Source organism: Papio anubis, chromosome 7 (assembly GCF_008728515.1).
Source record: "Papio anubis isolate 15944 chromosome 7, Panubis1.0, whole genome shotgun sequence".
In the NCBI taxonomy this organism is placed as follows: Eukaryota; Metazoa; Chordata; class Mammalia; order Primates; family Cercopithecidae; genus Papio; species Papio anubis.
Genome location: NC_044982.1, coordinates 111,698,897 through 111,726,763, shown reverse-complemented (window position 1 = coordinate 111,726,763; position 27,867 = coordinate 111,698,897). Strand labels below are relative to the sequence as shown.

The 27,867-nt window shown below is 36.3% G+C and overlaps 1 protein-coding gene across 7 annotated transcripts in view; it reads right to left on the bottom strand.

Annotated features, from left to right (window-relative positions):
• The window catches only part of PEAK1 (pseudopodium enriched atypical kinase 1), a 305,281-nt gene that overhangs the window by 199,173 nt on the left and 78,241 nt on the right, over positions 1-27,867 (bottom strand). For 4 of the 7 annotated variants that reach the window (XM_031668449.1, XM_031668446.1, XM_017960817.3 and 1 more), the window contains one exon: positions 2,283-2,392. The exons of the other annotated variants lie outside the window; for them this stretch is intronic. The gene's annotated coding sequence lies outside the window, so the exon portion shown is untranslated. The remainder of the gene's footprint in view (positions 1-2,282; positions 2,393-27,867) is intronic. 7 annotated transcript variants of the gene reach the window in all.

The following is a 27,867-nucleotide window of genomic DNA, read 5'->3' as shown; positions in this document are numbered from 1 at the left end:
TATGTCTCATTTCATCCTGACAACTACCTTATCAGGGAGACAACCCTTGGCCACATTAGCAGCAGCACAAATGAATTGAATCATGAGTATGTGTTCCCAGAGCTGGTTAAAAACAGACAGAAGAATGGGGTCTCCTGACTCTCAGTCTTCCACTCCTCGTTAACCCTCACAGCTCAGCAACAAATTATCAAAGCTGAGATATCCTATGCACTGTAAAATGACCGAATTCAAATTGAACAGCTCTACAAGTTTAATCACTTTTATAATATTTCAAATGTTCATATAGTTAGGCAAATGTTTATTGAAGTCTTAGAAGGAAAGATATCTGTAATTATTAAAAAGAACACCAACCAGCGTAACTACTGATATACGTAACAATTTGGATAGATCTCAAGGGAATCATGTTGGGTGTAAAAAGCCAATCTAAAAGGCTATATACAAATACTGTATGATTCCATTTAAATAGCATTCTCAAAATGATGACATTTCAGAAATGGAGAGCAGATTAATGGTTGCCAGGGACCAGGAATTGGCAGGCGGAGGGAAGACTGACGGTAACTATAAAGGGGTTGCATAAGGGAGATCTTTGTAGGTATGAAACAGTTCTGTATCTTGACTATTTTGATAGTTAGACAAATCTACACAGGTAACAAAATTGCATGCATGCATGCGTACACACACACATACACACACACACAAATGTATATAAACTAGTGAAATCTGAATAAGGTTTATGGATTATACCATTGTCAATTTTATGGTTTTGCTATTATAATATTGTTTTGCAAGATGTTATGATTGGGGGTAACTGGTGAAGAGTAGACAGGAGATCTCTGTATTATATTGGCAACTTCCTGTGAATATTTAACTTAAAAGTTTTCAAATGGGCAAAAAGGATAAATGACACAAAATCTCATAATTAACCCTTGCCAGAAACCCCTTACATTAGGGTTTCATAAATGTTCGATACACACAGTAATAAATGTATGGGAAGAAAAATTATACTACAGGGGAGAATTTCTAACATAGCTGTCCAACGACAGAGTGGGATCTCAGGCAGGCAGTGAGCTTCTCACTGGAGGTATGTGAACAGAGAGAATGATTTTCTGAAGAGGGATATGGTAAGAATAACTCATTAATTTATAAGTGGGATGAAATACCTATTCTAATTCTCCTTTATTAATTTAGCAAACATGTGGCATAAGTAACACAAAACCCACTCACTCCCTTCCTAGCTTGCAATCATGCCAGATGCTAACAGATGACACCCCTCCTTACCAAATGTCCCCTACAATCCTCCTAATCCTCAACAGGTGCTTCAGGTAGCTACTACAGTCAGAGTTAGTATTTGCTTTCCTGAACCACGAACCACCTAACAATGTGGTCATTGTTCTACAAACTCTCTGAAGATGGCAAAAATATAAAATGCTAATTCAAAAGTAAAGCTTTGCCACACCTTGCACTAGAACCAAGAAGACAACCTAATAGGATCCAAAGAAGACTGCCTCCAGCTGTAACAATATTCATAATCATTATGATATAATACTTTGAAATTTAGTGACTACTCTGATCTAATGTCCTACTAGCACTTACCTTTTAAACTATTCTTACAGAAAAGGTGGAGAAATTATTCTGGTCTGTAACAGGTGAAATTCTGGCAAATGGAAGGTAAGAAATAATTTGCCCCAAATGTAGTTTAAAAAACGAAAAAAAGCATGCCCAAGCAGCACTTACAAAACTCAAGGCTTTAAATCTTTTGAGTGATCTACAAACACCTTTTTTTAAAAAGGAGCAGAATTGTTGAAGAAAATCTCAAATATAAGGAAAAATAAGTGTATATTGATTATACTCATTATCTCTGAAGTAACCAAAGAGTTAATCACTGATTTTTGAAAGTTCTTAAACAAAAGAAAGTAAAGTAAACCAAAACTGACTGTAACTGCCAGACAGGAAATTTTTGTTGGATGCAGAGAAGATTCTAAGAGTGGCTTGTGATAATAATGGAAAAGGGCACTTTGGCTAATAGACAGACCTAGAACACTGAGATAAAAGGTTCTTTGAAGTGTTTTACTTTTTGATAGGTTTTAAGGAATAAGAACACCAACCACTTCAACTAGCCAATATATAAAATAAAAATATTGAATGTGGACCACTGTTTTCTAATTTTGTGCACCATCAATCCCTCTTAAGTAGTTCTACCCTACAAGGCTATCTGTTCTAATGTTATAGACCTTCTAATACCAAATTTATAGACTAACCCATTTAAAGCAGAGCAAACTCACCGCTGTTTCTGGCAGTATCACTATGGATGATCTTTTACTCGTTCTTTGTTTACTTTCTTCATTTGCAAAGTGGGAAGCTGCTCCCAATGAAAAATTCGTTAAAAGGTCAACTACAAAGCAGAACCAACATGAGATTTTATTATAAATAACAAAATGCCTTCTTTGTAACAAAGATATTCTTGTGCTTTAAAATTTACTTTTGTTTTTCTCTTGGTAATCATCATTGAAATTGCTAATACACGATGTAAAAGTAAAGAGCTTCTGAAAGACTCTCCTAGGCAAAACTGGCTGCTTCCTTCAGTCACCTAGGATTTTTGGCCTTGTGACCTTAGTTTCTCTTTATTGCCCAATGTCACTGTTACCTGACCTCCTTAGTCCCTCTTTACTCCCTAGTGTCACTCCTACCAATAGAAATCACTTGGTACAGAATTCAATGATAAAATGTCTATCCCCACCATACTGTAATTATTTGCATATATAGCTGTCTCCCCCGCTGACCTGCTCAAAAGTAAAACACTCTATCTCATATATTTTATATCTCTAGTGCTGATCATGATGCTTACAAATAGTAGACCCTGGGGAAATGTTTATTAAAACATTGAGTAATGACTACCAAATTCTCTAAAGAGAAACAATTCCACTATTTACTAGAATCTTATTTCTAAGGTTTTCTAGACAAAATAAAATAGATTATCAACACCAACAATTTGTGCTTTGCCTTGGTAGTTCATTGTTTTTCATATCTGGGAGTTGAATGATCTTATCTAGACCAGCTAATTGAGCCTCACATTTCTCTGTGCTAAAGTTTAAGACTTTAGAGACAGACAATGAGACCCTCAGGGCAGGAAACATCTCTTATTTATCTCTGTATTCCTAATTCTTGGTTATGGAATATGTGCTTAATAAAAGTTTGCTGAGTGAATGCATTATTAAATTGATCCACATTGCTGGGTGTGATGGCTCACACCTGTAATCCCAGTACTTTGGGAGGCTGAGGCGGGCAGATCACTTGAGGCCAGTAGTTCTGAGACCAGTATGGCCCACATGGTGAAAACCCCCATCTCTACTAAAAATACAAAACATTAGCTGGGCATAGTGGTGGGTGCCTGTCATCCCAGCTACTCAGGAGGCTAAGGCACAAGAATCACTTGAATCCAGAAGGCGGAGGCTGCAGTGAGCTGAGATCGCACCACTGGATGACAAAGTGAGACTCTGTCTCAAACGAAAAAACAAAATAATGTTTTATTTTGTTTTGTTTTGTTTTGAGACGGAGTCTTTGCTCTGCCACCCAGGCTGGAGTGCAGTGGCGTGATCTCGGTTCACTGCAAGCTCCGCCTCCTGGGTTCATGCCATTCTCCTGCCTCAGCCTCCCGAGTAGCTGGGACTACAGGCGCCCACTACCACGCCCGGCTAATTTTTTGTATTTTTAGTAGAGACGGGGTTTCACCGTGTTAGCCAGGATGGTCTCAATCTCCTGACCTTGTGATCCGCCCGTCTCGGCCTCCCAAAGTGCTGGGATTACAGGCGTGAGCCACCGCGCCCAGCCAAAATAATGTTTTTATACCAGCTAAAAACAATGTATTAGGCTGTTCTCACATTGCTATAAAGAAATACCTGAGACTGGGTAATTTATAAAGCAAAGAGGTATAACTGGCTCACAGTGCTGCAGGCTATACAGGAAGCACAGCAGCATCTGGTTCTGGGAAGGCCTCAGGAAGCTTACAATCATGGCAGAAGGCAAAGGGTGAGCAGGCATCACACATGGCAAAAGCAGGAGCAAGAAGGGATAGGAGGTGCCACATACTTTTAAACAACCAGATCTTGCAAGAACTCTCTCACTATTGTGAAGACAGTACCAAGAGGATGGTACTAAACCGTTCATGAGAAATTTGCCCCCATGATCCAATCACCTCCCGCCAGGCCCCACATCCAACACTGATGATTACAATTCAATGTGAGATTTGGATGGGGACACAGATTCAAACCATAACAAACAACCTCTAATATCAGACCCACAATCCATGTAAAAAAAAAATCTAGACATATTTATCTCACTAGTGTTTATACAGTAATTTGAAGCAAACAGTGATATATCAAATTGAATTCAGTTCTTAGGTCCCAAGTAGAGTGAAATCTAAAGATAATGTGGAAAAGAAACAAAAACAAAAAAACAGCTAGAATACATTCTCTCAAAACCCTTCCCTCGGCTGGGTGTGGTGGCTCATGCCTGCAATCTCAACAATTTGGGAGGCCAAGGTGGGAGAATTGCTGAGACTGGGAGTTTGGGACCAGTTTGGGCAATATAGGGAGCCCTGTCTCTACAAAAAATAAATTAGCCAAGTGTGGTGGCACACATCTGTATTCCCAGCTATTCAGGAGGCTGAGGCGGGAGGACAGCTTGAGCCTGAGTGGAAGGCTACAGTGAGCTTTGATCTTGCCACTGCAAGATCTTGCCTGTGTGACAGAGCAAGATCCCATCTCAACAAATAAATAAATAAATAAATAAATAAATAAAATAATTAATAAAACACTTTTTCCTTGGTGTGACCATGGCAAATAGGTGGAACTCAGCTGTCAAGGGCTTTTATATAGAGAGGGTAAATTAGCAGTTATGGGGCCACTGAAAAGCCAGAAGCGGTTCATCTCCTTGTAAAGTTTCCATTTTCTTGGTACTTGAAAGTTTCCAAGAGGAAGTGCTACCTTTCTATTTTGGAACTGATCTTAAAAAAGATGTTTGTGAAGTCTTTGGATTCAGTTTCTCTCAATAATATACAAACCAAATTTCTCAGCTGATATATTTAATGATGATTTTCTAACTGGGATCTGAAAATCCAGCTGCGCCATACCCACGCTTTCTTATGCCTCTCCCTCTCAGTGACTAAGATTCTTTGATATGAATTTAGGTCATCCTGAAATATAATAAATTTTGGTTACCTTATGTAAAGTTAAAGTTGGAGAATGGATTAAGATTTTAAAATAGCTACACATATAAGGTGATCATGTAACAGAGAACTAGTACAAATTTAAAAAAAATAATAATAACCATACACTAATCTAACTTCTGTGATTTAGAATCCAGTACCACATAGTTTGAATTTGTTTACTAAATGTTCTAAATTGTAAGAGAAATCTGATCTCAAATAATCTCCATAGACTATAAGCAGTTAAGTCTCCCCACTTGCTAAGCCATTTTAGCCATCTATCTTGAACAATTAACTTCTCCCTCCTGCTACTCCCTTCCCCCAACACACAGATTCTTCTTGGGATTTTAAAGAATGATATAATGAACTTTCATATTAGTGGTCTATTAACTTTGATAAAGGAGACGCTCAAAAACATAACGAACACTTTCAACTACCAACTTGTGATGACAAACCATAATACTCGGTCTTGATAATCTTTCAAATAGATAAGTAAAGCCAGAAATTTTAAATTAGGAGAAATAAAAGAAAGGACATAAAATATCTCCAAAGAAACAGAAATGCCAAAATCATTTTAAAACATTCTTTAGAATGAGAACACACATTTCCTACTGTCATAAATGTAACAAAGCTAAAAAGCTCTCTTCCGAGACTCCCGCTCCTTATTTCAATCTGTACTTTCCATCTGATGACAGCATTTTCTGGATACAAGGAATATTTCCCTCATCACAGAAACTGCCTGACTTGTAATCTAAGAGAAACAAAAATAATTCTTAGCTCTTGGATCTAATATCCTAGCAATGTTGGAAAAACAATTCCCTAAAATGTTAAGATGGTTCTGAAACTGATTGTCTCTCATTTTCCACCCAATACAGAATTAATTAGGGTCTATATTCTTGATACTGTTCTGTTTAGGAAACAGCTTGACATGTGGGACATATTAACAAAAAAAAAAATACTGGTGACAAAGAACTCGTGCTATAGGCAGGCAGACAGAAGAAAACCTGTCTCATGTACCATATTTAAAATCTTCAGAAATTAAGTTCAGCAAGGCAAAATAATCCCAAAAGGGCCCACTATTATTTGCCTCAAGTAAACATTCAACAACAAACCACATCCAAAAATACTTAGCAGCCTATGATGCTTGACTATCATTTAAAGCAAGCCTTTAGAATATGTAAAGAAAATCCAAATATTTCTGATACTTACCTGCTTTCCAAAGTAACTAATAATACCACTGGATAAACTACACTTTGAAAAGACCATAAATGAGTAACCCGGATTTTAGAAGTAAGAAAATATTCAAAGTTTTCATACTAAAAAGTATTCCCAGATGATTGTCAACATGATGTTAATTAGTATATTAATGTTTTAGTAACTACAAAATCAAAGATTTGGATGTTAGGTTGAGTTTGTCTCTGCACTCATCAGATTGTGGTTCTAAATAAAGTAAATCACTGTTGGGGCAAGGGTATGTTTAAACTGGAATCAGCCAGTTACATAAAGAAATAACCCAATGAATCATTGTAAATTCCTATGCCAATAAGATAAAAACTCAAACTTGGCACTAATGTATTCTAAACATTTGTCTGTATTTCTTTAACACTCATATTTCATGTAAATAAGAAGCAGATATTGTGAAGCAAGTTCTCTTTTATAACTTATATATAAATATATATGAGAAAAGATCAATATTAAGCATTAGTGGAACATTATATCAACAATAATAAAATATACTAAGACCTAATCTTCCTTTCTAACAGAAAAAAAGAACTAGGTATAGATCATTGTTTTGTTTTTTTAAATGTGAACCCTGAAAAACTAAAACACTAAACCAAATGTAAAAAAAAAAAAAAAAAAAAATCCATACCCATGCTAGATTTTCCTTTTGATATAATTAGAATCATTACAAAGACTGTATAAGGGGGAAAAATGCAATGTTATTGCAATAGCCAAAGATAAAGTGATGAAAATTAAGGAAGATACTCACATTTTGAAGATTTAAGAATTAATTGACAAGCCACATTATGGAAGAAGAAGGAAAAAAAGAAAAACACCTTGGTCAAAGCACGCTGAAATGGCAACAGTGCATACTGACTTCAAGGATGCCTCAAATATCACAAATAACTGCAGTAGCTCAACTCCCTCACAGCTTCTTGACAACCACTACTCTGAAGCCCCAATGGAGACTACTCTGATCTGATAATGGAACCTTCACTCTCCAATGGCAAAAGATCATTTTACAGTATACCACATGTATTTTAATCCACTGATTGGCCCATTAGTACATAAACGTTTTTAAAAGCTTTCCTGATATGATCCTCAATTTGCTCTTCAATAAAAAAGAAAGTATATCTACCTTATAGAGTTATGAGGATTAGACAAGGTATACAAAGCTTCTAGCACAAGGATCTTGCAGGATATTCCGGCACAAGTACTTATTTTGAATGTACCACAAAACTGTGTAATAAGCATTTTTTGAAAGAATGGAAAAAAGCAAGGCCTTGACTGAAGATCAGATGCCATGCAGACCAAATTTAGTAACTGACATTCTTTTCATTCACCATTAAAAGTGCTCTTTATATAAATTACCTTAAACTATAACAAAATTACCAAAGGTTCTATTCGATAAAGAAGACAAACAAAATATAAAGGAAAGAAAATAGAAAGAAGTAATACTTATTGGCTGCTTACCATATACTAGGCATAATGTTAGAGGAACATTATAAGAAATCCATAATGTAGTTTTATTGGTGAGGAAACTGAGGCTGTCACAGCTATTCATGCAACTATTACATGACAATGTTGGGATTCAACCTGGTCTGTGTGAAGGCAAAGTCTAGTTTGTTTCCACAGTGCCACATGCAATTCACAGAAAAGTAATGGAAAAATTCAAAAAACATAAGCATTATAAACCAGATAGTTGTTTTTGGAGCAAAGGAATTATTTTCACTGAAACATTCAGGAAGCAACAACAAACACATCCATCCATCCTGGATCATTAAAAAACTGAACTGAAAATCTACATGCCAATTAAAAACATGCCAACATCCACATGCCAAAGAAAAACAAGTCAAACATAGTAAAACATTTATCCACCACATAAATTGCTTAGTAGGCATAGAAAGATACATAAGGTATAGAAAGCTTTAGATTTAGTTCAAGTACTACATTTCTTTAGAATCTACAGTCTAAGATGATATATAATTTCTCTATTTTCATGAAAATGAAACAAAGCACATTTATTTTTAATTAATGGGCTAAGATACAACCAACAGGCCATGAAGTAATTTTGTTGTTTATAGAACAAGTCCCACTACAAATTTGCAATTTACTTGTAAAGCATGATTTGGAACCAAAATGCAGAGCAAAACAAAATTTCATCTTGTCCTCTCCTCATATCACCCGGAGAGGTTCTTCTGAGAGTAAAAAGCCAGAATCTCTATTTTCTAATATTATAGGATTCAGCCTTGCCAGTGAAAGCAAGGATTACTATTCCTGACTAACAGAACACTCAAGTTAGGCTTCCAGATAATGAAGGGTTTTGTTTTGTTGATTTGTTGTTTAGGAATTGAATCAATTCCAGATTGTCTATAGCCATGTCTGAATTCCGCCCTGACTTTTAATCCCCTCTCTGCCAACCAACACGCTCTGGACCACTGGACCTCACACCTAAGTTAGAGTAAGCAGGTTTATGAGTGTCTTACTATTTGGTGTAATCAAGCAAATCAGAAAGATAAGTCGCAGGAAAAAAATCATAATATTTTCTAATGATACATACAAATGATTTTCAGGAAATCAATGATACACCTCTCATTCATTAGCAAGGATGACCTGGACACGACCATTCTGTTAAACTACACCGCACAGTTTTTCATCACTGAGTTATTCTGCATTAGTGATGAGGTAAGAACAGCAGAACACATAAGAAAAAATTGTTCCTTACAGCATTGAATTTATCAATATATGAAAGTGGGTTTCTAGAGTTTACAGAGGAAAACAAGAATGACAGGGAAAATGCTGAATACAGTCCTCTGTAGTGGGGAAAAAAGTGTAATTTCCTTCCTTGATCAATTACACTAGTCAGTTAACTAATATCTTGGTTCTAATTTAAGAGCTGGACCTATTCACCCTCTGAATCGCAAGACAGAAGCGACTGCCTAACATTAAAAAAAAAAAAAATTCTTAAAATTTTAAATACACATTATACTTTGAAATCAAGAAAAAAAATACAATAAAAGTGGAAGTCACTTTTAGTTGTTTTTTACTGTTTTTAAAAGTAATAATATAGAAATTCTGAAAAACATTGGTCTACATAAAGAAACACAAATCACTAGCAATACTACCAAATAGAGATAACTATTGACACGTTGATGTATGTATTTCATTATTTCCTTAAACAAGGCTTTGTGGGCAAGAGTTGTAAATCCAGAATCAAACTACTTCTCATCATTGGTCTAAGCTACTATCATCTCTTGACAGGGTTATTACAATCACCTCTTATTTCCATGATTCCATAACAGCTCCTCTCCAGTCTATTCTACACCAAACAGCCAAAAAGATCTCTTAAAATGTCAGTCATATTTCATCCCTCTGCTCAAAACCCTACAATGGCTTCTCATCTCATCAATGTGTAAGTCTAAAGTGCTTACAAAGGTCCTACAAGGTCCTCCATCTTTACCCCTAACCTCCACTTCTCTCACCCTGTTTCCCATACACTCTCCTCCCTGGTTTAACTGTGCTGGTTAAGCTGACCTCCTTACTCTTGCTGGAACACACACAGTTCCCTCCACAAGGAATACTCTTACCCCAGATGTAAACATTGCTCTCTTCCTCCCTTTCTTCAGCTCTTTATTCAAATATCATTTTTCAGACACTTCCCTGACCTACCGTTTCCCTCCCTTGGTACACCTTATCACCCTATTCTGTTATATTTTTCTCCAATTATCACCAACTGACAAATTATTTGTTCACTGCTCTATCTCTACTAACCAGAATGTAAGTTCCATGAAGGCAAAGAAATGACCTGTTTTGTTTTTTCCTCACTCAGTGCTCTATCTCTTGGTTCTAAAACAATTCCTGGGATACAGTAGGTACAAAGTATTTGTGAGTGAATGGCTGAGTAATTAGGATCAAAGTGTACCTAAAATTTACACTCAACTTTTGTCATTTACTATTAGCATTCCTAATTATTGCATGGCATTCCATTATAGATATATACTATATAGTAGATTGAATCAATTTTCTATTTTATTTTATTATGTTTAAAATTTTTACTTATTTATTTATTTTGAGACAAAGTCTTGCTCTGCTGCCCAGGCTGAAGTGTAGTGGCACGATCTCGGCTCACCGCAACTTCCACTTCCTGGGCACAACTGATTCTCGTGCCTCAGACTTCCCAATAGCTGGGACTACAGGCATGTGCCAACAAGCCCAGCTAATTTTTGTATTTTTAGTAGAGACAGGGTTTTGCCATGTTGGCCAGGCTGGTCTTGAACTGACCTCAGGTGATCCACCTGCCTCGGCCTCCCAAAGTGCTGGGATTACAGGCATGAGCCACCAAGCCTGGCCAACTTTCTATTTTAAATATTTAGGTTGTTTCTACATTTACTGTATCATAAATATCCTTGTATACATAGAATATCTTTGAAATATATGTCTTCCTGCACAGCTCTGATAATTTCCCTAGGATAAATTATTTTAAGTACAAATGTTGGATCAAAGAGTATTTAGATCATGAATGTTTTTATTTTTTATTTATTTTTTTTGAGATGGAGTCTCGCTCTATCGCCCAGGCTGGAGTCAGTGGCACGATCTCAGCTCACTGCAACCTCTGCCTCTCGGGTTCAAGCGATTCTCCTGCCTCAGCATCCCGAGTAGCTTGGGAATACAGCCTTGCGCCATCACGCCCAGCTAATAATTTTTGTATTTTTAGTAGAGATGGGGTCTCCCCATACTGGCCAGGCTGGTCTTGAACTCCTGACCTTGAGATCTGCCTGCCTCGGCCTCCCAAAGTTCTGGGATTACAGGCGTAAGCCACTGCGCCCGGCACTCATGAATGCTTTTAATATATTTTCTAAACTGCTCTAGAGGCTGGGCGAGGTGGCTCACGCCTGTAATCCCAGCACTTTGGGAGGCTGAGGCGAGTGGATCACTTGAGGTCAGGAGTTCAAAATCAGCCTGGTCAACATGGCAAAACTCTGTCTCTACTAAAAATACGCCACTGCACTCCAGCCTGGGCGACAGAGCAAGACTCCATCTCAAAATACATGTAAAAATAAATAAAAAAATAAGCTGCTCTAGAGAATGGCTAGTAATATAAGCTTACATTTCTCCTCACTAACAATGCATATGTGAGTCCTTTTTTGACAAAACACAAAAAGTTGATTTTCTTCCCCCTGAACCTGAACAGGAATATCTAGTCACCATATACTTTTTGTTTGTTAAAAAATTTTTTGGCCAGGAGCGGTGGCTCACGCCTGTAATCCCAGCACTTTGGGAGGCTGAGACGGGAGGATCATGAGGTCAGGAGATCAAGACCATCCTGGTTAACACAGTGAAACCTCGTGTCTACTAAAAATACAAAAAAATTAGCCGGGTGTGGTGGCAGGTGTCTGTAGTCCCAGCTACTCGGGAGACTGAGGCAGGAGAATGGCATGAACCCAGGAGGTGGAGGTTGCAGTGAGCCGGGATCGCGCCACTGCACTCCAGTCTGGGCAACAGAGCGAGACTCTGTCTCACTAAAAAAAAAAACAAAAAACTTTTAATTGGAAAGTTAGAGGAAAATATAAATTTTATTAGTTAATGACAGTGATTGTTTCCAAGCACCCTGTCCCATAGTGGCATTATTATTTTTAAAATCTGGTAGATTTTAAAGGGTACTTCATTTTTCTTTAACGGTACCTTATTGTTTTATTTTCTACTTCTCTTTTTACTAATGAAGTTGATGATGCTTTCCCACATTTATTGGTAGATTTTAAAAGGTACTTCATTTTTTTTTAACAGTAACTTATTGTTTTATTTTCCATTTCTTCGTTTACTAATGAGATTGATGATGCTTTCCCACATTTATTAGTTGATTTTGCTTTCCATGACAAACTGCCCTATTCATGACTGCTTCTTTTCCTATTCAGGTATTCATTTCTTATTGACTTATAAGTGCTCTTCATATATTAAAGATGTTAAATTTTTATCACATGGCATAAATATTCCTTCATATTTGACATTTGCCTTTCAATTTTGTTGATGGTATTAGATACATAATTTTTGTGCAACTAAATCTATTTATTTATTATTTATTTATTTATTTTTAATAGCGAAGAGGGTCTCACTTTATTGCTCAGGCTGTTCTTGAACTCCTAGGCTCAAGCCATCCTCCTGTCTCAGCCTCCCAAAGTGCTGGGATTACAACGCACAAGTCACTGTGCCGGATTCAATCACTTTTTATGTTACTCTTCATTTAATTTTGCATTTAGAAGAGCACTTTTATATACAACCAACATGCTATCAAGTTAGAAACCAATGGTGGTTTTGTGGTTTCTAACTGGGTAGAAGTCTGGGTATTTTTTCTGCTTTTTGCTTGTATATTTCTTTTCTCTAACAACTATATAAGCTTATCTAAGAAGAAATATTTTCTTAAACATTAAAAATAAAAAATATCTTAGCAAACTATCACAAGAACTGAAAACCAAACACCGCATGTTCTCACTCATAGGTGGGAACTGAACAATGAGATTACTTGGACTCAGGAAGGGGAACATCACACACCGGGGCCTATCATGGGGAGGGGGGAGCAGGGAGGGATGGCATTGGGAGTTATACCTGATGTAAATGACGAGTTGATGGGGGCAGCACACCAACATGGCACAAGTATACATATGTAACAAACCTGCACGTTATACACATGTACCCTACAACTTAAAGTATAATAATAATAAATTAATTTTAAAAAAATAAAATAAAAAATAAATAAAAAATAAAATAAAATAAAAAATAATTTCTCCACTACTTGATTATAAACTTATACACACACATTTCCTTATGTTTTTATTCTATTTTAAAATGTTTTCATTATTTCAACCATCTGAAATCTTAGCTCAAGGTGTGAAGTACAACTCTAGTTTTATATTCTTGTGATTTTTAAGTCAATATTCTTACCACTTTTGTTTACTAATTCATTCTCCTAATGAATTGAAATGGCTTCACTATCATACATTAATCTGTCTTTTTTTAGGACTCTAGCTTGTTCCATTCTTAGTCAACTTCATATGGCTTTAATTATTGCAGATTTATAAAAATCTTCTAATACATGGTGGTGCAATTCCAACTTCATAATGCTACTCCTTCAAAAATTTTCTTTTAAACTTATTCTAGAACAATTTCAGACCAATTTTGTTAAATTTCCCTATTTCACCCCACTTCTGAATCAAAAATGTTAATTAGATTTTGATTAGAACTGCATCAAATTCATACATTTGGGAAGAATATAAGACTGAGTCCTGCTTATTAGAAACATGTTTAATCTTTGTACTTATTCAACTCTCTTTATGTTATCCTGTACAGTTAAGTTTTTAAAAAAATAATTTCTGTACTTTTTATATAGTCTCTAAATACTTAGGAGATTTTTTTCTCCATTGTAGTTTCCAACTAGGTATTCCTTGAATATTGAAAAAGTACTGACTTCAGTACATTTAGACTGTAACTAACTACATAATTTTAGTTCAAATAGGCTTTCAGGTAATTTTCCTAGATTTTCTGATAGATAATTGATCACTTGTGAATAACAGTAATGCTGTCTTCTCTTTTGAAACGACTGCCCAACCATGCAGTCTTTCTACTCCTGACACCAGAAAGAAGGCCTTTTATTATTCCGGGAAGAAGAAATATTTTCCAATTGAAGGTCTCCCATCTTGCCAGGTTTCTACTTGTACCAGCATATCCTTGTTACTGAGAAGTAGAGGAGATTTAGTCAGATTTATTCAGCATCTCTTCCACTCACGACCCAGGCAGTTTGTTCTTTCATGCAAGAATTTACAGGTTGGTTCTCTATACCTCCATCAACTCGATTCCTTTCATATTGTCTCTAGCATAAATGCCTCCAATTATGAAAAGTCCACCAGGAAATATTTTCATATTTTTTGTATGACTTTTGGATCAGCATCGTTTCCATCTTTTTTTTTTTTTTTTTTAACAATGTGTGTGCTCCATCTCTCTCTTTCTGATATTCTTGCTATTGGTACAATATATTTTATCTCCTGACCTATCTTCCTTTTGTCTTATTTTGTCATTTTGACTTCTTTCTGCAGTGTCTAATTTGGTATTCACTGCATCCAGAGATTTTAATTTGGCAACTGTATTTTCGTGCCTTCAGAATCCTGTCAGATTGCTTCCTTTTTATTACTGATATCCAGCTTCCCCAGGTTTAATGACTAAACCTTTTTGAGAACACAAATCTCAACAGATTGCTAGTTGAGCTATCCAGCAATCTGAACAGGATTTGAGGCAGGAGGGTTGGTAGCTGGGAACTTAGTGACTAGGCCACCTATGTGGACAGGTTCCTTCTAGGGAGGTGCTATAAGCAAATTCTAGATCTATAAACAGTGTTCACAAATGCTTCTGGTCAAAGAGCCAAGAGAGGAATTTAAACACTGTGCTTTGTAGGAACATGCATTAAGTTTACTGTCCCTCCCAACTTAAGAGTTCTCTCTCAGAAAGATTCTCCTTGAGGGGCTCCTCCTCAATTACCTTCTTTCATTCCAGGCCCATCAGCAATGCTGCATAACAAGGATTATTCTGGGTTTTCTGGCATGAGTGGCATTAAGCTCTAGCTTCTGATACACATGCAGTGTTTTTCCCATTCATCTATGTATCTACTGGTCTTTTTAATGGAAATTTAGATGGGTGAAGATAGGAAACTGTTTTTTCTGCTATTTTGCCCAATATTGTTATCTGTATTCTTATCACTATACATTACGTTTACGTTGACGCTTACTACTTTTTTTCAAGAGACAGGGTCTGGCTCGTTGCCCAGGTTGGATCGCAGTGGAATGACTGTAGCTCACTGCAGCCATGAAGTCTGGGCTTAAGCGAACCTCCTGACATAGCCTCCTGAGTATCTAGGACTACAGGCGTGCACTACTACGTGCAGCTAATTTTTTGTTGCTATTGTAGAGACAGGGTCTTGCTATGTTGCCCTGGCTGGTCTCAAACTACTGGCCTCAAATAATCCTCCCACTGTAGCCTCCCGAAGTGCTCAGATTACAGGGGTTTGTCACTGTACATAGCCCTCTCACTACTTGTATTTAATCCATGTTTCTAGGTAATAGTTTCCAATCTCTATTTTACCAAGTCAAAGGGACTTAACAACATGCCATCCCTCCCACCCCAATCATTGCACTTCAGGAAACAAATGCCACAATAAGAACACCTATCTCTTTCCGGGAAATCTTTTACCAGGTTAAATATAATGATGGACTAGTAGGACTCCAAATGGTCAGAGTTAATAGGCCCAGGTATCTCTGTGTCTTAATTTTTGAAGGTAAGATAACAAGAATAACAGTGTCATTAAAAGACTGCTATGAAAGACTAAACAGTGAGTGCCAACTTATCTGAGATGAAGCAAAGGGGTCTCTCCAAAAGACAGATGAGCACAAGTCCTGCACCGACTTGTTCTACAACTATAGAGCTTCAGGGGCAGAGAATCAGCCTCATTCATGTTTGCATTCCAAGAACCACAATGGGCACAAAGAATCTAATCATTTACATCTTGCAGAACTACACTGTCCACATGGCTAGTAGGCAGAGTTACTTGCAATGAGGGCTCACCCTCATATTCTCTCACCAAAAAGCTCTCATTATAGAGACCTTTACTAGGAACCAAGGCAGCTTTTCCACTCAGGAGTCCCTTCTGAGTGAGGTGGCTAATAGTAACCTACTTTGGTTTTATATTATTCACACATAAATAATTTGGCAGTTTGCTAATCATGTCTATAAAAGCAACTCTTCAGTCCAATTTGGTTGCTTGTTGCCCACATGAAAAATAGTCTGTGAATCCTCGTGCACCACTCAAAGCAGTAAAAACTATCTAGTCATTCTACAGAGCAATCTGGCAATACTTAGTGAACTTAATAATGGACATCCAACAACCAATCAATCACATTCTTGATTATATACCTCTATAAAACAAAATGAAGATTATCACTGCAACATTATTAATGGCACATGGAGTTGAATACACCCAAGTGCCATCAGAAGAATGTATAAATAAGATAAATACATAGTATACATGGATAAGAGTGTGCACATGATATAATACTGTATAGCAGTCAGAAGTGATGAACCAGAATTGCATATAGCAACAAAAATAGATTGTTTAAATACAGGGCTAAATGAAAAAAAAAAAGAACAAAATAGGATGTACAGACTAAGGCCATTTGTGAAAATTACAAACCTATATGTATATGTACGAAACACTATATAATATTTTCCAAAGATACACAAATATCCAAAGACATAAATTCACTAGATTATAGTAGGTGTTTATAGAGCAAACAGAAGGAGTAAAGATAGGAAAATGAGAAAAAAGACAACAAAGTAACCAATCAAGATGCGGGACTAGCCCTCAAGATGCCAACCGTAAGAAGCATGATTATATCCTACCTGTGCCCATGAAGTTTGAGAAGCACGTAGAAGAGTAAAAGAAGTCCAAATAAACTCAACCAAGACAAGATAATACAGACATGAAAGCTCCACTGGGGAAAAAAAAAATGTTCTAAGTATGCCAAGACAAAATTAATACAGTTTATTTTGAAAGGTGCCAGGAATGGTATTTCATTTATTTGAGAGGAGAAACCATTAGTGAATATTCATTTTAAAAATCAAGAAATAATTGAAGATTATAATTAATAATGTAAAGTAACTACATGATCAAAATAAGAATTTGATGATTTCTCTGAAATTAACAGGTCTGTAGCATCATCCAGAGATTAATCTGAATTCATCATCCTGGCATATAAAGATCCTGAACACAAAATACCAAACAGAAGATAAGACATAGTCTGGCAGAGATTCCACACCAACAGAATTTTTAACTTTCACTTACCTCAGAGATATGCTACAAAACCTTTACCACGGATTAATTCCCATGAATGAGATGAAATCTAAAACCATGGCATATGCAAAAAATTAACACTGAAAAAGTCATTTGTCGGTAACCCTTTATTATTATAGCACAGTTATGAACATAGTGTCATTAGAAGAAGAGATGGGAAGACAAAATCTGGAACACATTTCATCCTTGAGGAAGACAGAGGCAGAAAAGCTACTTTAGCATTTCATGCAATAGAGCTAAGTAAGAAGAGCAAGGACTTAAGAAAAAAATCAATTCTCTTGGCATATTAGTCTGTTCTCATTAAATTACAGCTGAATCTGTCAATAATTTGGGGTGCTGATAGAAAAAAAACAATCTGGACTGGAAGTACCATCATACCACTTTCTGGAACCTATAATAAACTATCTTGAGGTAAAAAGAGGTCATTATTTTTCAAATGTGTAAAGCAGTAAAAATTTGAGCTTTTTTAGCTATTGGACTCAAACTGTATACCAATGAAAGGATAAATAAGCAATGATAATCAAATCAGCAGTGACAGATTAGCATGCACAATTAATATAGCAGACAATGGGAGTAGCCTTCTCTAAAGACTGCAATCCTGTATGGTTCAGATTTAATTTAGGCCACAGAGGATTCTGCAAACATCTGACAGCTTCCGCTTTTACTGGATGAAACTTGCTGCATTCATCAGCATAAATAATTAGATTCAACTCATCCCATCTCAGGCAAAATCAAGTCGTTTCCTCTTGCTGAGAGAGGAAGCTATGGCTTTACCTCCACCTTGAATTGCACAGATTATCTGATTAAATCTATAAATGGTGCTCTCAGAAACTGATGCTTAAAGAAAATCTGTGACTTTAAAAGAGCCCCAGAAAGAAATCTATAAAAGACACACTCTCCAACTAACAGCACATTTTAAAAAAATTAAGTCTTTCTACAATAGCTTCTGTTGAGTATGCTTAACAGACTACCTATGGAACATCTTATTAACAAATCTAATCTCAATTGTACATACATTCTAAAAAACACACACCACATGAAAAATCTTAAAAAAAATACATATATATATATGTATATATAGCTATTTAGAACCAATTTAGTAAGCCTCTACAAAATGAATCCCACAATAAAATTTAAATATATGTCTTTAAAGGATTGAAAAACTTAACCTTCAGGTCAGAACTAAACCATAGTAAATTCCAGAAAACCACACATTTCTATCTAGGCTAATGTAAGAAACCACGATAAAATTAACACTTATAGTAAATTGATTCTTTAACATTAAATTGCTTTAAATTAAAATTTTTCCTTACAGTAAAAAAAAGTCTTCTAAATCTCAAAAACAATGCTGAATTTTGAAATCAGTTGCAGAAATACATGTAAAGACGAAATTTCAAAATTTATAAATTGGTTATTTTTGAGAAGGGGAGAGGGATGAGATAAGGAGGAATTCACAAGGGTCTCAACTGCATTTCCAATCTGTAGATTAATAAGGTAAAATGTTAAGACTTTTTTTTTTTTTTTTTTTTTTTTTGAGACGGTCTCATTCGGTAGCCCACGCTTGAGCACGGTACTGCAATCATGCCTCACTGCAGCCTCAACCTCCTGGGCTCAGGTGATCCTACCATCTCAGACTCCTGAGTAGCTGGGACTACAAGCAAACGCCACCACACCCAGCTAGTTTTTTTGTAGATATGGGGTTTTGTCACGTTGCCCAGGCTGGTCTAAAGCTCCTGGGCTCAAACGACCCACTGCCTTAGCCTCCCTAAAATAAGACTTGATAAAGCCACTTGGTAAGTACTTTAGATAAAGGTCATTATATCAGTGTTTATATCTAATTGTATGTTCTAAATATTTTATAATTTTTAAAATGTAAAAAATTCACACAAAATTACATTTATACATAATTAACTCAAAATGGATTATACACCTAAATATAAAACATAAAACTATAAACATTTTACAAGATAACACAGAAAAACATCTAGGTGACTTGGGTTTGATGATGACTTCTTAGATTCAACACCAAAAGAACTATCCAAGAAAAAAAAAAAAACTGGTAAGTTGGACATCATTAAAACTTCTGCTCTGAAAAAGACATTGTTAATGAAAAGACAAGTCACATACTGAGAGAAAATATTTGCAAAAGACGTATCTGAAATCAGGATGTTATCCAAAATATACATAGAACTCAAACTCCACATTAAGAAAACAATCTGATTAAAATGTGGGCCAGTGAACTGAGTAGACCTTGTCAAAGAAGATATACATATGAAAAATAAGCATATGTTAAGAGGCTCAATACCACATATTATTAGGGAACTGCAAATTAAAACAATGAACTACCATACCATACACTTATTAGAATGGCTAAATTCAAAACACAACACCAAACGCTGGCAAAGACATGGGGCAACAGGATCTCTCATTCAGTGTTGCTGGGAATACAAAATGATGCAGTAACTTTGGAAGATAGTTTGGCAATTTCTCACAAAGTTGAACTTAGTCTTACTGTATGATCCAGCAATTGCATTCTGATTTGAGAACCAATGTCCACACAAAAACCTGCATGCAAATGTTTATAGAAGTTTTATTTCTTAACTGTGAAAACTTGGAAGCAACCAAGATGTCCTTCAATAGGTATGGATAAAGTGTATTAAGTCCACTCATTGGGATATTATTCAGGAATAAAAATACATGAACTATCAAACCATAGAACAGGTTGAACTAACACAGGATAAGTGAAAGAAGCTTGAACTAACACAGATAAGTGAAAGAAGCCATCTGAAGAGACTACATACTATATAACTCCAACTACATGACAGTCTGAAAATGGCAAACTTACAAAAACAGAAAAGATGAATGGTTGCCAAGGGTTCAGGGGTGAGGAAGGAGGAATGAATGAATGGAGCACAGATGACTTTTCTAGCAATGAAAACATTCTGCTTGAATGGTGTATCTACCATTACCACTGTAATCACAGACAGATGATATTATGAATTTGTCAAAACTCATGAAGCTGTACAATATAAAGAGTGAGCCACAGTGTAAATTATAGACTTTATTTTAAAATAAGGGATTTACATTGGTTCATTAATTGAATGTACCACCATTCTGTTTCAACCATAACTGTGTATACTGTAATTCAATTCTGGCACTAACCATCCCGAGTTAGTGTAGACCCTACAAGTTAAAGGGTATGATCCCAAACAAAATTGCCCTTTACTTTAGAAACCAGCTGGACTTCAGGAGTCTCCAGACTACCTGCACTCTGACCAACTAGCCATAAATTCAGAGGTTTCCATGACTCCCTCAAGTTCAGAAATTTGCTAGAGAGATTTACACAACTCAGGAAAGTACTACATTTATAACTATAGCTTTTTTTTTTGAGACAGCATCTTGCTCTGTCACCAGGCTGGACTGAGGTGGCACAATCACAGCTCACTGCAACCCCTGATCTCCTGGGCTCAAACAATTATCCCACCTCAGCCTCTTGAGTAAGTTATAACTTTACCATAAAAAATACACATACGACAAGGTATTAGAGGGTCTGAAGTGCAGAGTTTCTGTGCCCTTTCCCCCATGAATCAGGGCACTCACCCTCCCAGTACATCACTGTTTTCACCAACCAAAAAGCTCTGTTTGGCTGGGCGTGGTGGCTCACGCCTGTAATCCCAGCACTTTGGGAGGCTGAGGTGGGTGGATCACCTGAGGTCAGGAGTTTGAGACCAGCCTGGCCAACATGGTGAAACCCTAAATCTACTAAAAATACAAAAATTAGCTGGGCATGGTGGCACATGCCTGTAATCCCAGCTACTCAGGAGGCTGAGGCAGGAGAATCACTTGAACCCGGGAGGCAGAGGTTGCAGTGAGCTGAGATTGCGCCACTGTACTCCAGCCTGGGTGAGAGAGCAAGACGGCATCTCAAAAGAAAAAAAAAAAAAAAAGCTCCAGTGAGCTCTGGTGTCCACAGTTTTTATTGAGGGGTTATTACACAGGCATAATTGTTCAAATCATTAGCCACATGACTGGACTCAAACCTTCCTACTCCCACCAGGTCAGGCTGGCCTAAAGTCCCAACTTTCTAATCACATGGTTGTTCTTTCTGGTGACAGCTCCCATCTTGAAGCAATATAGGGGCCCACCATTAGTTACCAAGTTTACATAACAAAGATACACCTATCACTTCAGAAATTGCAAGGGTCTTATAATTTCCATGTAAAAAAGTCTAAGACAAAGACAAGACAAATTCTTTATTCTACCACAACCATAGTATAAGGGAAACGGTGTATGGGGGTGGGGAGCTCTGTACTGCCTGCAGTGTTTGTAAAAATCTAAAACTGTTCTAAAACTTAAGACTTTATTATTTTTTAGAACAGTTTTAGATTTTTACAATAAATAAAATTTTAAAAATAATAATATTATACATCAATGCAACTGCACATTAAGTTACATTGATTTAAAGGACTTAAGGGCTTTTAGTAATCTTTATATCTCCTTAGCCCAGCAGTATGCAGAACACAAAACCACCATTTAATGAACAGTTATTGAATGACTGGCTTCATTTCTTTTATTATGGTAAAAAAAAAAATTAAGTGTATAGTTCAGTAATGTTAAGTATATTCACATTGTTATGAAACACATCTCCAGAACTTTTCATCATGCAAATCTGAAACGTATACCCATTAAGAATTCCTTGTCCCTCTCCCTTCAGCCCCTGGTATTCTACTTTCTGTTTCTATGAATTTGACTACTTCAGATACCTCATATAAGTGGATTCATACAGCATGCCTTTTTTTTTTTTTGAGACAGGTTCTTGCTCTGTCACCTAGGCTGGAATGTAGTGACATGATCACAGCTCACTGCAGCTACAATCTCCGGGCTCAAGTGATCCTCCCACCTCAGCCTCCTGAGTAGTTGGGGCTACAGGCAGGAACCACCATGCTTGGCTAATTTTTAAAAATTTTTCTGTAGGAACAGGGTCTTACTATGTTGCCCAGACTAGTTTAGAAGTCCTGGGCTCAAGCAATCCTCCCACCTTGGCCTTCCGAAGTGCTGGGATTACAGGAGTGAGCCACCACACCTGGCTTGCATATGTCTTTTTGTGACTGGATTATTTCACTTAGCATAATGTCTTCAAGTTCTTTCATGTTGTAGCATGTAACAGGATTTCTTTCCTTTTTAAAGCTAAATATCCTACTGTATGTATATACCTCATTTTGTTTATCCATTCATCTGATGATGGACATCTTGGGTACCTTCCACCTCTTGGCTATTATAAATAGTGTTGTTACGAACATGGGTGTGTACATATGTCTTTGAGAATTTACTTTCAATGCTTTTGAAAACTTACTCAGCAGTGGCATTGCTGGATCATATGATAGTTCTATTTTTACCTTTTTGAAAAAATACCATACTGTTTTCCATAGCAGCTGCACCATTTTATATTCCCATCAACAACAATGCACAAAGGTTCCAATTTATCCACATCCTTCCCAACACTTGTTTTCTGTTTTGTTTTCTTTTTCCTTTTTCGATAACAGCTATCCTAATAGGTGTAAAGTGGTATCTCATTGTGGTTTGATTTGAATTTCCCTAATGATTAATGATGTTGAGCACATTTCATATGCTCATGACTATTTGTATCTTTGGAGAAATGCCTTTGATCATTTTTTAATTGAATTGTTTGGTTTTTTTGTAGTTGTGAGTTATAGGAGATTTTTTTATATTCTGGATATCAATCCCTAATCAGATATGTGATTTGCAAATATTTTCTCCCATTCTTCACAGGTTGTCTTTTCACTCTGTTAATAGTGTCCTCTGATGCACAAAAGTTTTTAATTTTAGTAAAGTCCAACTTACAACAGTCTCACTCTCTTGCCTAGGCTGGAGAGGAGTGGCACAATCTTGGCTTACTGCAACCTCTACCTCCTGAGTTCAATGATTCTCATGCCTCAGCCTCCCAAGTAGCTGGGGTTACAGGCACACGCCACCATGCCCGGCTAATTTTTCTATTTTTAGTAGAGATGGGATTTCACCACGTTGACCAGGCTGGTCACGAACTCCTGACCTCAAGTGATCTGCCAGCCTTGGCCTCCCAAAGCTGGGATTACAGGTGTGAGCAACTGTGCCAGCCTTACCTATTTTTTCTTTTGTTACCTGTGCATTTGGTGTTATATCTAAGAAATCACTACAAATTCAATGTCATGAGGATTTTCTCCTAAGAGTTTTAGTTTTAGCTTTTATGTTTAGGTCTTTGATCAATGTTGGGTTAGTTTTCTGTATGTGGTATAAGGTAAGCCTCCAATTTCATTTTTTTTTATATGGAAATACAGTTTTCCCAACACGGTTCATTGAAAAGACTGTCCTTTCCTCTCTCGCCATCCTTGTTGAAAATCATTTGACTATACATGCAAGGATTTAGTTCTTGGCTGTCCGTTTTTTTGTGTTTTTTTGTGTTGGTTTTTTTTTTGAGACAGAGTTTCGCTCTGTCGCCCAGGCTACAGTGCAGTGGCGCGATCTCTGCTCACTGCAAGCTCCGCCTCCCGGGTTCACGCCATTCTCCTGCCTCAGCCTCCCAAGTAGTTAGGACTACAGGCACCTGCCACCGTGCCCGGCTACTTTTTTATATTTTTAGTAGAGATGGGGTTTCGTCGTGTTAGTCAGGATGGTCTCAATCTCCTGACCTCGTGATCCACCCGCCTTGGCCTCCCACAGTGCTGAAATTATAGGCGTGAGCCACCGCACCCGGCCGGCTGTCCATTTTATTCCACTGGTCTATACATCTGTCTTTATGCCAGTATCACACTATTTTGATAACCATAGTTTTTGTAGTAAGTTTTGAAATCAGGAAGTGAGAGACCTCCAACTCTGTTCTTCTTTTCAAGATTGTTTTGGCTATTTGCAGTTCCTTGAGATTCTACATAAATTTTAGGATAAATTTTCTATTTTTACAAAGAAGTCATTGGGATTTTGACAGGGATCTAATTGAATCTATACATTGCTTTGGGTAGTATTGGCATCTTAACAACATGTGTCTTCCAACCCATGAACATGGACTGTTTCCATTTACTTATGTCTTAATTTCTTTCAGCAGTGTTTTGTACTTTTCAGTGTTCAGGTCTTCCACTTTCTTGATTAATTTATTCATATGTGTTTTATTCTTTTTGATAGAATTTTCTTCATTTCAAATCCATTTTTGGATTATTCATTGTTAACGATTAGTAATGCAATTGATTTTTGTGTGTTGATTTGTATCCAGAAACTTCACTGAATTGTTTTAATTTGAACATGTTTTATGAAATCTTTAGGGTTTTCTACATATAAGAGCATGTCATCCGCAAACAGAGATAATTTTACTTCTTCCTTTCTAGTTTGGATACATTTTTTTCTTTGTCTAATTGCTCTGGCTAGGACTTCCAATACTATGGTGAATATAAGTGGTAAGAGCAGGCATCCTTGACTTGTCCCTGGATCTTAGAGAAAAACCTTAAAGTTTTCCACCATTGATTAAGATGTTAGTTGTGGCTTTCCATATATGGCCTACATTATGTTGAGGTAGTTTTCTTCTACTCTTAGTTTGCTGAATGCTTTTTCTTTTTCTTTTTTTTTTAATCGTGAAAGGGTGTTAAATCTTGTCCAAGGCTTTTTCTGCATCTATTGAGACAGATTGTGTATTTTTTCACCCTTCATTCAACTGGATAGCTTTGTAAGGCATATCTCATTCATTCAGAAACAAAATGAATACCCCCGTTTTGCATACAGTTTCTCTTAATTTTTGTAACAAAACATTTAAAACAGAATTTAGTGACACAAGCTCTTTAAGTTTTATGAAAGACCAGAGGTTTCGAAAGGATAAAAAGGAGATATTGAGTAGAAGGCAGCTTTTAAAGGGAGAACATTGCACAACTAGCTCAGACTGGGAATCACATCAGATAAAACCTACCAAAAAGGATCAAGGCAAACCAACACTTCATTTGATATCACTGCAGCATACATCAATATACAACCCAGAATTGGTATACTGTTTATATAATACCCATTGATCAATAGCACAGTAGGGAAGTTAGAGTTAACAACAATTTACTGTATATTTCAAAATAGATAATTTTTTTTTGTATTCTCAACGCACACAAAAAGATAAATGTTTGAGGTGACGGATATCCCAATTACCCTGATTTGATCATTACACATTGTATACAGGTATTAAAGTATTACATGTACTCCCAAAATATGTACAACTATTACATATCAATAGGTAATTTAAAAAAAATCAAACTCATTTAAAGCCTGCATATACATATTAATTATAGCATATAGCAATAGCAAAGGTCTATCATGGTCAAAAAGAACACAACTGAATAAATTAATATCTGGGGAAATGAAATGGAAAGGAAATTAAGTAGTATTCATTCAAAATTGCCTGCCCCTTTCCATAGAGTTAATTGAAGGCACAACAACTATGCCATAAACCAAAGTTCCAACCAAGAGTCAAAGCTATATTTCATAGAATTGTCACTTTCCTCACCAATACCAATAAATAAGTTATTAAATATACCCTTTTGGCATAATAAAGTCATTTCAATAGAACTAAAGAGTGCCACAGGTTCAATGTCATCTCTTCTGAAAATAAATGTTGCTGTCTTGACTCAGAATTCAAATTTCAGCAGCAGGTCATTATTTTGTTCTATTCTGTTGACATATTTTAACTCATTTTGTAAACCTAGAATTTGTTCCTGTTCTATAATCCCAGAAAGAAAAATGTTCATGAGAAGGCAATTTCATTTTGCTAGGTTGACAGTGATAGTCCCTTGGGGGAGAGGCCAACTCAAGCAGGACTGAAGAGGCTGTTAGAAGCCAATTTTCCTACCTGCTAATTGCTTTTATGACTAAGATGTATGGCCTCAGACACCCACCCAGCAAGCAGAAGATAGACGGAAACAGTCACATCTCAAGAGGTTTTTCCCTTCTTCTAAAAGAATTCAACTAGGAGACAAAACAGTGAAGAAACAGAAAAATGTCAAAAATATTAATTGCAAAAATATTAATTGTATCTTCCTGACTACCAAAAGGAAAAATGAAAAATAATGAAAAGACATTTATACGAATAGCCAGTAGAAAAAATATTCATTCATTGGTCACTCAGTAAATATTTACTGAAATGCCTATTATGGCAGGCACTACTGTAGGTGCTGGAGATACAACAGTAAACTAGACACAATGTCCCTTTGTCCCCATCAGAGAGGATTAATGAGAAATAACAGCTACCAATTAGTGATCTGGTACTAAGAGGAAAACAAAATGCAGCCATGTAATAAAGTGAGTTGGGAAGCACTAATTTACAGTGAGTTGTCAAGGAAGCCTCTTTGAAGAGTGGACATTTAAGCTGAGACTTAAATGACAAGAAGGATCCAGTAAACCACCAGTCTGAGGGAAGACCATTCCTTGCAGAGAGACAAGGAGTAGAAGATTTGGAAATTGGAATAAACTTGGCACATTCATAGAAGACAAAAGAAGGCCATTGTAGCTGGAGTTTTGTGAACAACATTAACAATGGCAGCAGATAAGATCTCTTCAAAGTGCCACAGCCATTTCAAAATTATCTACTAAGAAGATAAAAATAAAACTATGACCCATGAACTATTCGTGGAAATTCACTTTTGGACTAGTAATGACCACTAGGAAACTTTCAACAGAAAAAAGATAAGCATGAGTTGAGAAATGTCATAGAGGAAGAGGTTTCTGAATCAGGGAGAATCAGCATCAGAGTACTGGCTGAATCAGTGCTGTCAGGAACCCCAAAAGCAATATTGTTCTACATAAGATCAACATCTAGGGCTGGCACGCCTGGACAAGGGGATATCTGAGGCTTATAATAGGAACTGTTAAAGCACAGCACTCATAAATGAACTCCAACCACAAAGGAATGTTTCTGGACATATTTGTTCTAATCCTTGTTTGACCTACACATTTGAGATAGCCCACAGACTTTTAAAAAATTTTTAATGTAAATAACAAATAAAACAACATAAAACAACACCCTCCTAAAACAGAAATTTTTAGAAATTACAGAAAATTTTTCCACGTTTAAAACTCTTCCTAGGTTACAAAATAAATTAGGAGTTTTTTTAAAAGAAAAAAATTTAGTGAGTATATGGATCATCTGTTTTCCTTCTATAGCAAACACAAAACAGTGTTTAAGTTCAAAAGCATATATAACATTAAACAATGCTACATTTAAAAATAAAACATACCTACTAAAAAAGAAGTAGCTCACCTTAATTGAAGGATAAACTTTATTTTTAAGCGCTGAATGATTCCCAAACATACTGTATATGTTGCATAATGCTAACATTTTGTCATAGTGCTATAATGTTAAAATTCCCAAGCCATGCACGTGGCTATCAAATATATGCACTTTTCTACAAAAACATTTTGGTCAGACATTATTCATCTAGAGAAAAAAAGAAACAAAAAGCAATGGAGATCAAAAACTTGCTCTACATGAGGTATATGGCAACGGCAATGTGTCTTCACTTAAGCCACATGCTAAAAA